Here is a 12,796-nt window from a genome sequence, read left to right on the forward strand (position 1 = left end):
GAAAACTACGCTGTTGCATCCAAAGTATGTCTCTAAATTGGGAAAGCCCATCCCTCCTCTCTCCCAACTCTTGTACACTGCCTCCCTCCTCAGACGTTCCATTTTGGACCCCCAGAAGAACAGAAACATGACCCTGTTCAGCCTCCTCTGACCCATGTATCCCGGAGGGAAAACTAATGCCACGTATAAGAAAATGGGCAAAATTACGCTCTTTAATATTACGATTTTGCCTATCATAGTCAGGTTGCGTAATTTCCAAAAATTTAGCCGGTTCTCCACCTTCTGTCTTGCCTCCTCCCAGCTCTCTTCCCCCTGTAAATTGTTATTAAACCTAATGCCTAGAATTTTAATTGGCCCGGGCACAATATTTAAACCTATATCTGCATCCACTCCAGTCTCACCAAACACCTTGCACTCACTTTTATCCCAGTTGACACGGAACGCAGACGCACCACAAAACACAGACACTAACAGCTTCACTCTCCTCACTGCACTCTCAGACTCACACATCACACACACATCATCCATATACGCACATACCTTTAGCTCTCTGCCGTCACTACCTGGGATGTGGATCCCCCTCACCATCTTCTCCTGTCTTATCAGGCATAGTAACGGTTCCATGGCGCAGATGAATACCACGGCCGACAGCGGACACCCCTGACGCACACCAGACATCACATTCACTCTCCTTCCAACCTTCCCATTCACTAACATACTACTATAAATCCTTTCATACAGACTCCTCACTCGCTCTACAAACATACCCGGGAACCCCATGCGCACCAACACTCGGAACAAGAATCCATGCGACAACCTATCATACGCTTTTTCAAAATCCAAGCTCACCACATACACACTCTTCTTTCGCTCCTTACAATCTCCCAGACAATCCCGCACCAGACACAGACTCTCATGCACCCTCCTACCAGGCACCGCACAGTACTGGTCCTCGCTCACCACGCTCTCCACTACCGCACGCATCCGATTTGCAATGATTTTAGCATAAATTTTATAGTCAGCATTAAGAAGCGTAATCGGACGCCAATTTTTTAAATTTTTCAGATTGCCCTTTTTGGGGATTAATACAACCAGTCCACCTCGCATACTTTCAGCCATATCCACATTCACCCACATGTACTGGCACACTTCACACACATCTTTCCCTATCACACTCCACAGCATACGATAATATTCAATCGGTAACCCATCCATACCAGGCGTTTTATTAGCGGCCATACTCTGGACCGCCTCCCACACTTCTTTAGCGGTGATGTCATGTGTGATGGACACTTGGTCCGCCTCCCCTAACTTGTTTTCAAGTGTAGTTAACACGTCATCCTCCAGGACTTCATCCCTCCATTTTACCTTATATAAGTCCTCATAGAAGGATGCTACCTCTTCGTACACCTCCTCCCCCCTCACCTCCCCTCCTGTCTCTCTCTCTATTACTTCGAAGGTAGGTTTTTTAGAAAACACTTTTTTAAAAAAGAACCGCGAACATGTCTCATCATGCAGCATCTTGTCTAATTTAGCGCGGTACATTATGCTCTTCCCTTTTTCCACTAGATAATTATTTATCTCTCTTCTGGTTTTCAAGATGTCTTCTTGCACATCTCTTCCGTTATCGCGCAATTTTATCAACAGGCTTAGTTTGTTGCCAAGCCTCACGTACTCTGCCTTCCTTTCCCTGGCTACTTTGTATCCTGCCGACTTGAAAAAGGTTTTAGTTTTCCCCTTTACCCAATCCCACCAATCTAAGACATTTACAAAGTCCCCCTTTCTGTCCCTCCACCTCCTATACAGACTTTCATATTGTTTTTTTATGTCCTGTCCCTCCAGAAGCTTGAGGTTCAGCTTCCAGACTCCCCTCCCCCACACAACACCGTTCCCTACCTCCACCCCACATAACAGACACTCATGATCTGAGAATAGCGCCATCTCCTGAACATAACTTGTGGCAGATAGACCTTCTGATAAAAAACAATAATCAATTTTGGAGTGGACTCCACCCCTGTCCGCATGGTATGTATTAAGCTGAGGGGATATGCCACACGCCTGTTGGATATCCCTCAGGTGAAAATCAGAGCATAGTTCAAATAAACATTTTGCAGACACGTCAAACGATTTTTTTGAGAGGTCACAATTCATGTCCCCTATGAGGACGGTAGGTGTCCTTCCTTGCATGAAAAACTTTATTTTGTTAAATAGAGCGCTCCTCTCATGCTTCTCCGCAGGTGCATACACATTAATAACACGGAATTGCGTACCTCTATATAATAACACCGCGGAGATGCATCTTCCAGCCTCAATTATTTCGCTACTCTGTAGCGCCAACTCTCTGGAGTTAATAAGTATGCCGACTCCGTCGTTTTTATTATATGTACTCCCCGACCATGCTGCAGCACCATAAGGCCATTCTGACGGGCTGACATCAGTGTCTATACCACACTCCTGCAAGCAAAATAAATCAGCATTCTTCTGATGCAAAAAACTAAAAATTGCTGCCCTTCTGGCCTTTGATTTAAAAACGCGCACGTTCTGGGAACATATATTCAAAACCATAATTGTTATACCTTTGCAGAAAAATGTCTTAGTTCACGCAAAGACCTTTTAACAAATGTCATACACTTATATGCCTTCCACTTAAAGTGGCTAAACCACTAAATACACAGGATTATATAGGCACTTTGTGGCTCATTTTATCAGTCCTCGCCACTCTCACCTGAGCACTCCAGGTCTTGCGCCAAAGTCTCGAAAGGGTTACTGACCTCCATGAGCGTCTCTTTACTTTTTGTGCACCTTCTTTTTTTGGCTGTGTTCTTTCCAGCCACCTCCACAAACTCCTCCTCACTGGAGTCATTCAGCCCACCACCTCCACCCTCCCTCTTACTCAGGACTGTCTCAGGGGAGGAAAACTCCTCAATGTTCCCTGAGGGGTTAATGGGGCTGTCCACTTCCTCGATGATCTCCTCCAACTGTCTGATAACCCCAACCACCTGCTCTTCCGGAGTAGCACTCCCAACATGCGGCGTCTCAGGTACTTTTTGGGTATCCACTTTCCTCTTAATTTCCTCCTCTTTTCCTGCTTTAGCAGCCGCAGACACAGACGCAGCTGCAGCTCTCACTGCCTTGGCTCTCACAGGAACAACAGGTGTAACTCTCTCAGCAGCTCCCTGCTCAGGCTGGACAGACACCTCGTTAGCTGCAGCTGATGGCCGAGGTTCTGCAGCAGCCGCACCTGCAGACGTGCTCGCCTTGCTGGCTGCTGCTCCCTCCTCAGGGGGTCGCCGCCAGCCACCAAAACCACCGTTCGCCGGGCAATCTTTCACCACGTGCTCAGACGACCCACAAAGATCGCACCTCTTTGGCTTAGGGCAGTCGCCAGCATGGTGCCCAACACCCTTGCAGTTTCTGCACACAAGGCCTTTGGTGCAGTCCGCTTTAATGTGACCAAACTGTTCGCAATTCCGGCAATAGGTCGGCTGTCCTGCATAATGTAAGTAGCCACGGTAGCCAGCAATGGAAAAATTGGCAGGGGGGTGCATCACTCCCCCGATACGACTTGGGTTCCTCTTCAGTCTCACCATGAATTTATATTTACAGTTAAATATTCCTAGGATATTCTTCTGTTTTTCACCACCTCGTACGTGGTCGCAATACTGCTCAAGGAAACTGAAAAGGAGGCCCACATCCGTGTAAGGGTTAAACACGTGCACAGTCACCAGCCTCTCCTGCAAGCCAAACAGGGGGGTTATTTTAACCCCGTTAAGGAGCTCAGTGTCTCTCTGGGTTCGCAGCCATTCAAACACGTTTAGGCATGCCCCTTCATCACAAAAAGTGACATCATATTGCCCCTGACGGGGAAAGTCCTGGACACTATAGATCTCCTCCACAGGTACATCACCTTTTTCCAACAGTACGTCCCGGACGATGTAAACCAGGTTGTTCTTTAGGCTGCTCTTGGACTCCACCTCAAACCGGATCGTGTTCTTGATGCCGTACATCCTGCAAGGTAACTGTCGGTGTAACACCACAGATAAAGTGATCCTTCTCACTGGGTGAACCCCAGCACACCCACGGCCCACAGCTCAGACCAAGCTTTACACTTGATCTTAGCCAAAAGGCCGAGAAGCGATAACCCGAAATGGGTTTCACCTGTAGCCCGGTCCGCCCAACTCCACTTCCAAGGCTTGAGGCAACACGCTCAGCCAGCACTCTGGGCGCACCCACAATGCACCCAGGCAGCTGGGAGAGCTATGAAAACTTTCCATAGCCCCGCCCCACGCCTTCTCAACCGCGCCCAGCCTCACACCCTCAGTCCTTCCTCTTGCACCGTGCTCACGCATCCTAGGCTTGCAGAGCCTGCTGCTGCAGGACTCGTCAGCTCCCTACAAACGAGGGTTAAGCCGGCGATGACACTAGAAGCAAGCACTAGTTTGTCTCTGAAGGTGCGTCGGCCGGTCGGTTGGAGGGATCTCTTCGGCCAGCCGCATTTCGAGTAGGGACGGATGGAAACTTTTTACCTAAAATAAGGGAAATTGGCTTCGGCCCCATAGGGCTTTATTGCCTTCCCCTGGGCCAGCATTAGTAGACCCTAGTAAGGAGAATATTAGAGCGGCATGGTCATCCGAAGAACTTAAAAACATACAGCAGGCCTTTTTTGCCCGCCCGCCATACATACATACATACCTACAGATTTTATATTTTTTTTACATATATACATTATATATATATATATACATACATACATACATACATACATACACACACACACACACACACACACACACACACACATACACACATATACACACACACATACAATCTTAAATCTATCTTTAATCTATATCTACAAAATCTGTAAATTAGAAATAATCCATATCTATATTCTACATAATTAATAAAGATAGATAGATAGATAGATAGATAGATAGATAGATAGATAGATAGACTCACATACATGCATACATACATACATACTGTATGCAATTGAGCCAGGTGTTTGGAAGGCTGACGATGTCACTCCTTTGTGATGTCATCAATTTAGAAGCATTAATACCGGGCTTGGCAGCCATTTCAGTCAGTCTCTGCTGCAGCTGGGAGACGGGAGATGGTCTTTATTTCCACCAAGAAGCTGCAGAACTACCGGTAACTGCATCATTTTTATTTTATTCAATATAGGTTTTATTGGTTTCATGGAGGGGGGGAAACTTTTGCCTTATCTCAAAGCAATGTAAAAATAACTTTGACAATGAAACTTAATAAATCAATTTCGAGTTGAACTATATCATGTTTGTCTGTGATATTTTATAAGGTCTACAAACAGGGGAATGAGGGGAGGGTAAGGGGGGGGGGGGAGTGGTAAGGGAGGGTAGGTATCTATGACACGGGAGAAAGAGAAAATAAAACAAAAAGGGGGGGGGGGGGGGCGGGCTCCGGAATTGTTGTTTCTCTTTACAATTGTGGTTTAAACGTGTTACTCACATGTCCCTGTCTGTAACCACTTGGTAAATAGGGGTGAGCTCCGGGCATCTATCCATATCGCCCAGGTGTGATACAATTTATCATAGCCTGACGGCTCATCTAGAAGCCTCGTTCTCTCCATACGCTCTATTTCGTGGATCATTGTTATTTTTAGTGGAGTGCATTTTTTATGCAGCACACAAGGGGGAGACAGCGGCCTACCAAAATCTAGTTGGCTGCTGCTGTGGCTTTCTTTTTTTTAAAAAAAGGTAGGTTCCGTTCTTCCATGGTGAGGAATAGGCAGGGAGGTTCCGTTTTTGCCAGCTGGGGAATGCTTATAGGCAAGGCCTTATCCCTGGTGGTGCATGTAACGTTAGACCACGTTTCAGCATTCAGTCAGTCAGTGGCTGACAAACGAGCTCCATGCAAGTTTACATTAAACAGACACATTTCTTTCTTTACTGTATTGACTGCGGTCTGTAATCGAGCGGTTGAACTGTTTCTGTGTCCATGCATTGAATAAAGCAATACATCCTTGTAAAGTAGACGTCCGTTCGTTGGAGTTCTTTGCTCCCCGAGTGTTGCTCCATCTCTAAACGTTGGCCTGGATCTTCATGGACGAATACTGCCCATCCCACGTGGAGCGTGTATCTCAGCCCGCGTGGAGTGCTGCAGTCCAATGAGGTATTCCGTGCTACATAGCAAGCCTTGGGCCTGTGTGATTGGGGGTCCGCTGCTGTCTGTCCACTCTGAAGCGCGCATCCGGGGCCGGCCGCTTTTCGACTACCAGCGACTGCAGGTCACACACACAGGCTGGTTGGAATGGCCTAGCATTATCCTGATCTGGAGGTGTAACTTGAAGCTGCGGGGCCCGAGTACAAAGTCTGGAACTGGGCCCCCAAACTATAAAGCTTCATTGATAGCATTGGTTTACAATGTGGGGAAGAGAGACTTTATGGGCCCCCTGGGGCTCCGGGCCCCCTGCACATACACCCATGACCCGAATACGTGAAGCATACAGACGCAGGCTGCCAGGATACGCTGTGCCTGCCCGATGTTTCCAACTTGGCTATTAGCGCAGCGGTAGGTACGAACTATAGAGTGCGGCTGCCATATGAACTGGTGTGTGTGTTGTTTTGCTTCCAGTTGTACCTGTGCTGTGCACACTCTGGCAGACGCAGCTGCTCAGTGGATACAATGTTGCGAGCAGACGGGCTGAGTGTCAATCAAAGTGCTTGGGTGGTGGTAGCAGCAGCCGCCACAGCTGCGCTGCACCTCTTGCTCGTCAGTTTTGTTTTTCTGCTTTTGGAAACTGCTGTAGGAAAGGGGGTGCACCGGTCCTGGAGGTACTGCAATACCAGGTCAATGCGTGGAGTGGACAGAGCAAGCTCTTTTTCCAGCTCCCTGTTCTAAAAATCCATTTAATATATGGTCCCCAGATAGGGGACGTATCAGATATTAAACTGATAAGAACAGATACTACACTTGATCTTAGCCAAAAGGCCGAGAAGCGATAACCCGAAATGGGTTTCACCTGTAGCCCGGTCCGCCCAACTCCACTTCCAAGGCTTGAGGCAACACGCTCAGCCAGCACTCTGGGCGCACCCACAATGCACCCAGGCAGCTGGGAGAGCTAGTAAAACTTTCCATAGCCCCGCCCCACGCCTTCTCAACCGCGCCCAGCCTCACACCCTCAGTCCTTCCTCTTGCACCGTGCTCACGCATCCTAGGCTTGCAGAGCCTGCTGCTGCAGGACTCGTCAGCTCCCTACAAACGAGGGTTAAGCCGGCGATGACACTAGAAGCAAGCACTAGTTTGTCTCTGAAGGTGCGTCGGCCGGTCGGTTGGAGGGATCTCTTCGGCCAGCCGCATTTCGAGTAGGGACGGATGGAAACTTTTTACCTAAAATAAGGGAAATTGGCTTCGGCCCCATAGGGCTTTATTGCCTTCCCCTGGGCCAGCATTAGTAGACCCTAGTAAGGAGAATATTAGAGCGGCATGGTCATCCGAAGAACTTAAAAACATACAGCAGGCCTTTTTTGCCCGCCCGCCATACATACATACATACCTACAGATTTTATATTTTTTTTACATATATACATTATATATATATATATACATACATACATACATACATACATACACACACACACACACACACACACACACACACACACACACACATACACACATATACACACACACATACAATCTTAAATCTATCTTTAATCTATATCTACAAAATCTGTAAATTAGAAATAATCCATATCTATATTCTACATAATTAATAAAGATAGATAGATAGATAGATAGATAGATAGATAGATAGACTCACATACATGCATACATACATACATACTGTATGCAATTGAGCCAGGTGTTTGGAAGGCTGACGATGTCACTCCTTTGTGATGTCATCAATTTAGAAGCATTAATACCGGGCTTGGCAGCCATTTCAGTCAGTCTCTGCTGCAGCTGGGAGACGGGAGATGGTCTTTATTTCCACCAAGAAGCTGCAGAACTACCGGTAACTGCATCATTTTTATTTTATTCAATATAGGTTTTATTGGTTTCATGGAGGGGGGGAAACTTTTGCCTTATCTCAAAGCAATGTAAAAATAACTTTGACAATGAAACTTAATAAATCAATTTCGAGTTGAACTATATCATGTTTGTCTGTGATATTTTATAAGGTCTACAAACAGGGGAATGAGGGGAGGGTAAGGGGGGGGGGAGTGGTAAGGGAGGGTAGGTATCTATGACACGGGAGAAAGAGAAAATAAAACAAAAAGGGGGGGGGGGGGGGGCGGGCTCCGGAATTGTTGTTTCTCTTTACAATTGTGGTTTAAACGTGTTACTCACATGTCCCTGTCTGTAACCACTTGGTAAATAGGGGTGAGCTCCGGGCATCTATCCATATCGCCCAGGTGTGATACAATTTATCATAGCCTGACGGCTCATCTAGAAGCCTCGTTCTCTCCATACGCTCTATTTCGTGGATCATTGTTATTTTTAGTGGAGTGCATTTTTTATGCAGCACACAAGGGGGAGACAGCGGCCTACCAAAATCTAGTTGGCTGCTGCTGTGGCTTTCTTTTTTTTAAAAAAAGGTAGGTTCCGTTCTTCCATGGTGAGGAATAGGCAGGGAGGTTCCGTTTTTGCCAGCTGGGGAATGCTTATAGGCAAGGCCTTATCCCTGGTGGTGCATGTAACGTTAGACCACGTTTCAGCATTCAGTCAGTCAGTGGCTGACAAACGAGCTCCATGCAAGTTTACATTAAACAGACACATTTCTTTCTTTACTGTATTGACTGCGGTCTGTAATCGAGCGGTTGAACTGTTTCTGTGTCCATGCATTGAATAAAGCAATACATCCTTGTAAAGTAGACGTCCGTTCGTTGGAGTTCTTTGCTCCCCGAGTGTTGCTCCATCTCTAAACGTTGGCCTGGATCTTCATGGACGAATACTGCCCATCCCACGTGGAGCGTGTATCTCAGCCCGCGTGGAGTGCTGCAGTCCAATGAGGTATTCCGTGCTACATAGCAAGCCTTGGGCCTGTGTGATTGGGGGTCCGCTGCTGTCTGTCCACTCTGAAGCGCGCATCCGGGGCCGGCCGCTTTTCGACTACCAGCGACTGCAGGTCACACACACAGGCTGGTTGGAATGGCCTAGCATTATCCTGATCTGGAGGTGTAACTTGAAGCTGCGGGGCCCGAGTACAAAGTCTGGAACTGGGCCCCCAAACTATAAAGCTTCATTGATAGCATTGGTTTACAATGTGGGGAAGAGAGACTTTATGGGCCCCCTGGGGCTCCGGGCCCCCTGCACATACACCCATGACCCGAATACGTGAAGCATACAGACGCAGGCTGCCAGGATACGCTGTGCCTGCCCGATGTTTCCAACTTGGCTATTAGCGCAGCGGTAGGTACGAACTATAGAGTGCGGCTGCCATATGAACTGGTGTGTGTGTTGTTTTGCTTCCAGTTGTACCTGTGCTGTGCACACTCTGGCAGACGCAGCTGCTCAGTGGATACAATGTTGCGAGCAGACGGGCTGAGTGTCAATCAAAGTGCTTGGGTGGTGGTAGCAGCAGCCGCCACAGCTGCGCTGCACCTCTTGCTCGTCAGTTTTGTTTTTCTGCTTTTGGAAACTGCTGTAGGAAAGGGGGTGCACCGGTCCTGGAGGTACTGCAATACCAGGTCAATGCGTGGAGTGGACAGAGCAAGCTCTTTTTCCAGCTCCCTGTTCTAAAAATCCATTTAATATATGGTCCCCAGATAGGGGACGTATCAGATATTAAACTGATAAGAACAGATACTACACTTGATCTTAGCCAAAAGGCCGAGAAGCGATAACCCGAAATGGGTTTCACCTGTAGCCCGGTCCGCCCAACTCCACTTCCAAGGCTTGAGGCAACACGCTCAGCCAGCACTCTGGGCGCACCCACAATGCACCCAGGCAGCTGGGAGAGCTAGTAAAACTTTCCATAGCCCCGCCCCACGCCTTCTCAACCGCGCCCAGCCTCACACCCTCAGTCCTTCCTCTTGCACCGTGCTCACGCATCCTAGGCTTGCAGAGCCTGCTGCTGCAGGACTCGTCAGCTCCCTACAAACGAGGGTTAAGCCGGCGATGACACTAGAAGCAAGCACTAGTTTGTCTCTGAAGGTGCGTCGGCCGGTCGGTTGGAGGGATCTCTTCGGCCAGCCGCATTTCGAGTAGGGACGGATGGAAACTTTTTACCTAAAATAAGGGAAATTGGCTTCGGCCCCATAGGGCTTTATTGCCTTCCCCTGGGCCAGCATTAGTAGACCCTAGTAAGGAGAATATTAGAGCGGCATGGTCATCCGAAGAACTTAAAAACATACAGCAGGCCTTTTTTGCCCGCCCGCCATACATACATACATACCTACAGATTTTATATTTTTTTTACATATATACATTATATATATATATATACATACATACATACATACATACATACACACACACACACACACACACACACACACACACACACACATACACACATATACACACACACATACAATCTTAAATCTATCTTTAATCTATATCTACAAAATCTGTAAATTAGAAATAATCCATATCTATATTCTACATAATTAATAAAGATAGATAGATAGATAGATAGATAGATAGATAGATAGATAGACTCACATACATGCATACATACATACATACTGTATGCAATTGAGCCAGGTGTTTGGAAGGCTGACGATGTCACTCCTTTGTGATGTCATCAATTTAGAAGCATTAATACCGGGCTTGGCAGCCATTTCAGTCAGTCTCTGCTGCAGCTGGGAGACGGGAGATGGTCTTTATTTCCACCAAGAAGCTGCAGAACTACCGGTAACTGCATCATTTTTATTTTATTCAATATAGGTTTTATTGGTTTCATGGAGGGGGGGAAACTTTTGCCTTATCTCAAAGCAATGTAAAAATAACTTTGACAATGAAACTTAATAAATCAATTTCGAGTTGAACTATATCATGTTTGTCTGTGATATTTTATAAGGTCTACAAACAGGGGAATGAGGGGAGGGTAAGGGGGGGGGGGAGTGGTAAGGGAGGGTAGGTATCTATGACACGGGAGAAAGAGAAAATAAAACAAAAAGGGGGGGGGGGGGGCGGGCTCCGGAATTGTTGTTTCTCTTTACAATTGTGGTTTAAACGTGTTACTCACATGTCCCTGTCTGTAACCACTTGGTAAATAGGGGTGAGCTCCGGGCATCTATCCATATCGCCCAGGTGTGATACAATTTATCATAGCCTGACGGCTCATCTAGAAGCCTCGTTCTCTCCATACGCTCTATTTCGTGGATCATTGTTATTTTTAGTGGAGTGCATTTTTTATGCAGCACACAAGGGGGAGACAGCGGCCTACCAAAATCTAGTTGGCTGCTGCTGTGGCTTTCTTTTTTTTAAAAAAAGGTAGGTTCCGTTCTTCCATGGTGAGGAATAGGCAGGGAGGTTCCGTTTTTGCCAGCTGGGGAATGCTTATAGGCAAGGCCTTATCCCTGGTGGTGCATGTAACGTTAGACCACGTTTCAGCATTCAGTCAGTCAGTGGCTGACAAACGAGCTCCATGCAAGTTTACATTAAACAGACACATTTCTTTCTTTACTGTATTGACTGCGGTCTGTAATCGAGCGGTTGAACTGTTTCTGTGTCCATGCATTGAATAAAGCAATACATCCTTGTAAAGTAGACGTCCGTTCGTTGGAGTTCTTTGCTCCCCGAGTGTTGCTCCATCTCTAAACGTTGGCCTGGATCTTCATGGACGAATACTGCCCATCCCACGTGGAGCGTGTATCTCAGCCCGCGTGGAGTGCTGCAGTCCAATGAGGTATTCCGTGCTACATAGCAAGCCTTGGGCCTGTGTGATTGGGGGTCCGCTGCTGTCTGTCCACTCTGAAGCGCGCATCCGGGGCCGGCCGCTTTTCGACTACCAGCGACTGCAGGTCACACACACAGGCTGGTTGGAATGGCCTAGCATTATCCTGATCTGGAGGTGTAACTTGAAGCTGCGGGGCCCGAGTACAAAGTCTGGAACTGGGCCCCCAAACTATAAAGCTTCATTGATAGCATTGGTTTACAATGTGGGGAAGAGAGACTTTATGGGCCCCCTGGGGCTCCGGGCCCCCTGCACATACACCCATGACCCGAATACGTGAAGCATACAGACGCAGGCTGCCAGGATACGCTGTGCCTGCCCGATGTTTCCAACTTGGCTATTAGCGCAGCGGTAGGTACGAACTATAGAGTGCGGCTGCCATATGAACTGGTGTGTGTGTTGTTTTGCTTCCAGTTGTACCTGTGCTGTGCACACTCTGGCAGACGCAGCTGCTCAGTGGATACAATGTTGCGAGCAGACGGGCTGAGTGTCAATCAAAGTGCTTGGGTGGTGGTAGCAGCAGCCGCCACAGCTGCGCTGCACCTCTTGCTCGTCAGTTTTGTTTTTCTGCTTTTGGAAACTGCTGTAGGAAAGGGGGTGCACCGGTCCTGGAGGTACTGCAATACCAGGTCAATGCGTGGAGTGGACAGAGCAAGCTCTTTTTCCAGCTCCCTGTTCTAAAAATCCATTTAATATATGGTCCCCAGATAGGGGACGTATCAGATATTAAACTGATAAGAACAGATACTACACTTGATCTTAGCCAAAAGGCCGAGAAGCGATAACCCGAAATGGGTTTCACCTGTAGCCCGGTCCGCCCAACTCCACTTCCAAGGCTTGAGGCAACACGCTCAGCCAGCACTCTGGGCGCACCCACAATGCACCCAGGCAGCTGGGAGAGCTATGAAAACTTTC

General features: G+C 47.5%; 3 non-coding genes across 3 annotated transcripts; all 3 read right to left on the reverse strand.

Moving 5' to 3' along the window:
- Nucleotides 1-6,790: 6,790 nt before the first annotated feature.
- LOC136599501 (U2 spliceosomal RNA) lies at nucleotides 6,791-6,981 on the reverse strand. Its single transcript, XR_010789052.1, has one exon. It is a non-coding gene; the product is annotated as a U2 spliceosomal RNA (small nuclear RNA).
- A 2,650-nt stretch (nucleotides 6,982-9,631) lies between these two features.
- LOC136599502 (U2 spliceosomal RNA) lies at nucleotides 9,632-9,822 on the reverse strand. The gene has a single exon (XR_010789053.1). It is a non-coding gene; the product is annotated as a U2 spliceosomal RNA (small nuclear RNA).
- Nucleotides 9,823-12,473: 2,651 nt separating this feature from the next.
- Nucleotides 12,474-12,664, reverse strand: LOC136599503 (U2 spliceosomal RNA). Its single transcript, XR_010789054.1, has one exon. It is a non-coding gene; the product is annotated as a U2 spliceosomal RNA (small nuclear RNA).
- Nucleotides 12,665-12,796: the final 132 nt, after the last annotated feature.

Source organism: Eleutherodactylus coqui, unplaced genomic scaffold (genome assembly GCF_035609145.1).
Source record: "Eleutherodactylus coqui strain aEleCoq1 unplaced genomic scaffold, aEleCoq1.hap1 HAP1_SCAFFOLD_101, whole genome shotgun sequence".
Classification (NCBI taxonomy): domain Eukaryota; kingdom Metazoa; phylum Chordata; class Amphibia; order Anura; family Eleutherodactylidae; genus Eleutherodactylus; species Eleutherodactylus coqui.